This window comes from Humulus lupulus, chromosome 1 (assembly GCF_963169125.1).
Source record: "Humulus lupulus chromosome 1, drHumLupu1.1, whole genome shotgun sequence".
NCBI classification, from domain to species: Eukaryota; Viridiplantae; Streptophyta; class Magnoliopsida; order Rosales; family Cannabaceae; genus Humulus; species Humulus lupulus.
The window spans coordinates 27,379,896-27,383,044 of NC_084793.1; the positions used below are offsets into that span (position 1 = coordinate 27,379,896).

Sequence of the window (3,149 nt, forward strand, 5' to 3'; positions counted from 1 at the left end):
GAAACTTCAAGTGACACTTCTTCCAATTCATCTGCCACTCCTTCTGGAACTCCATCCACCAATCCTGCTTCTCCACAAACTTTAGCTGATAATAATCCATTCGCAATGGCTCGCAATGATGAAATCCAACCAAGAACTCTCAATGACTACCTCCATCATACTCGCACTTCCACGCCTTCATGCATTATCTTCCCTCCTAATATGCCCGCATTAGACTTTAAACCTGACATGATTCAACTCTTGCCCACATTTCATGGAATGGAAAATGAAAGTCCATACGTGCATATCAGAGAATTCGAGGAGGTAGTAGCCACGTTCTATAACCGAGCCGAAAATGTCGATTCTGTGCGACTGAAGTTCTTCCCTTTTTCCTTGAAGGACAAAGCCAAAAATTCGTTATACTTTTTGAGACCTAGGTCTATTGGAACATGGGAGGAAATGACCAAATCTTTCTTTCTGAAACACTTCCCCAACCATAATACCAACAGTCTAAAATGACAGATTTCCATATTTTCCCAAAAAGATAATGAAACGTTCTATTAAGTCTGAGAAAGATTCAAAGATCTATTGAATCAGTGCCCACACCATGGCTATGAGAACTGGTGTTTGGTCAGTTACTTCTATGAAGGCCTTACGAGTCGTGAGCGCCATTTTGTAGAAATGCTATGCAATGGTGAATTCCTCGTAAAAGAGCCAGACGATGTTCTTGAAAATCTCGAAGAAACCGCAAAAAAGTCTCACACTTGGATTGGTCCAAGTGCTACTGATAGCACCAACCGACACAAACCATCTGGGATCTATCAACTTCGAGACGAGGATAATGTTAAGGCCTAACTCGAAGCCTTGAAAAAACAGTTTGAGGTCTTAATGATGAAAAATGGCCAAAAACCACACATGATCGCTTAAGCGGAACCGCAAGAACCTTGCTTTGTTTGTGGAGGGACGAAGCATTTAGCTAAGGACTGCTTAGCTTTTAATGAAATGAGGGGGGTTTATGAGGAGCAATGCAATGCCTTAGGGGCATATAACAAGCCATTCTCCCATATGTACAACCCTGGTTGGAGAAACCACCCAAATTTCAGTTGGAGAGATTCCAACCAAGCTTAATCGTTTGGAGGCCAATGGGGAAATGAGCAACAAGTTCAACCATCAAAGGCATTCTGCACCTCAATACAATGCTCATCCACAACGAAGTTCTCTCGAGAATACTCTTCATGCATTCATGGAGGAACAATCCAAACTGAATTGCCAAATGATGGAAGAAATCAAGGAAATGAAATGTCAATTCTCAAAATTGACTGAATCCTTGGCCATTCCTGAAAAAGGAAAACTTCCTTCCCAACCAAAATTCAATGTACAAGGCCAATACATGGCCCAATCTTCAAATTCTAATGATTAAAATGTCAAGGAAGTAAATGCCATCACGACTAGAAGCGGTAAGACTTTGCAAGACCCACCCATAAAATCCAACTCTCCCAGTATTCCAAAAGTTACTCCAGAAAATCCACCACTCAATGCCTTTCCAAAAGTACCATTTCCACAGGCTTTGAAACCTGCTGGGAAACAACCTGATAACCGAGCTGAAATCCTTGAGCACTTGACACAAGTGAAGATTAATCTTCCTTTGCTTCACATCATAAAACAAGTGCCGAATTATGCCAAAATCATCAAGGACCTATGCACTGCAAAAAGGAAGCACCATGTCAAGAGGCTGCTTTCTTGACCTAGCAAGTGAGTGCGGTGATTGAACAAAAGGCACCGCCAAATTACAAAGATCCTGGTTGTCCCACCATTTCTTGCCAAATTGGAACCCATGAAGTCAGCCAAGCCTTACTTGATCTTGGTGCGAGTGTAAACCTCATGCCTTACTTTGTATACTCACAACTCGGTCTTGGAGAAATGAAGCCAACATCTGTTGTGCTACAGCTTGCCGACCGCTCCACCAAAAAGCCTAGGGGTATTGTTGAGGATGTTTTAGTTCAAATTGAAAAATTCTATTACCCCGTGGACTTTCTTATTCTTGATACCCAATCTGTGGTAAACATGGAGTCTAAAATTCCTATTATCCTCGGAAGATCATTCCTTGCTACAGCAAATGCTTTGATCAATTGTTGGAATGGTCTAAGGAAGATATCGTTTGGAAACATGACTCTTGAAGTCAATATCTTCCACATCGGGAAACAAACCTGAGAAGATGATGAATGCTATCAAACATTCATGATTGACACTATAATGCCCGAGGAGGTTCAATTGCGAAGAAACTTTGATAAACTTGATGAACTCCTCCTTCTGCATGACAACGAAAGTCCCAGTTCTATTGAGTCTACTCTTGCAATATCAGATCGCATAGACTCACGCCATAGAAGGACTCAGTTTTGGCAACCTCGCTTTGAAGAGCTACCTCATGAGAGGTCACAGCCAAAGACTTCAGCCGAAGAGGTTCCAATTGTTCAATTGACCCAACTTCCCAAGGGTTTGAAACATGCCTTCTTGGGAGACAGTGAAACCTTTCCAGTTATCATCTCATCCAACCTTCAAAATTCTCAAGAATTGCAGTTACTCGAGCTACTGCGAACGCATAAATCTGTGATAGGTTGGACACTTGCTGATATCAAAGGTATTAGCCCTTTAATTTGCTCCCATCGAATCAATCTGGAGGACGAGGCTATCCCTCGAAGAGACCCTCAAAGGCGATTGAACCCCACAATGAATGAAGTTGTAAAAAATGAAGTTTTAAAATTGCTAGACGCTGGTATTATTTACCCAATAGCTTATAGCAAATGGGTCAGTCCTACTCAAGTCGTGCCCAAGAAATCTAGTGTCACCGTTATCCAAAACGAAAAAAGGGTCCTTGTCCCCACAAAAACGGTGACGGGGTGGCACATGTGCATTGATTATAGAAAATTAAATGCCGCCTCCCGCAAAGATCATTGTCCACTCCCATTCATTGATCAAATCCTTGAATGTGTAGCTGGTTATCCTATCTATTGCTTTCTTGATGGCTATTCTAGCTATTATCAAATTGAGATTGCATTAGAGGATCAAGATAAGACCACTTTCACTTGTCCCTTTGGCACTTTTGCTTTCCGGCGTATGTCATTTGGCTTGTGTAATGCACCAGCTACTTTCCAAAGATGCATGATGAGCAT

The 3,149-nt window shown here is 41.8% G+C and overlaps 1 non-coding gene across 1 annotated transcript; it reads right to left on the reverse strand.

The window, feature by feature from the left end:
• Positions 1-486: 486 nt before the first annotated feature.
• LOC133813621 (small nucleolar RNA R71) lies at positions 487-593 on the reverse strand. The gene has a single exon (XR_009884629.1). It is a non-coding gene; the product is annotated as a small nucleolar RNA R71 (small nucleolar RNA).
• Between the last annotated feature and the right edge of the window lie 2,556 nt (positions 594-3,149).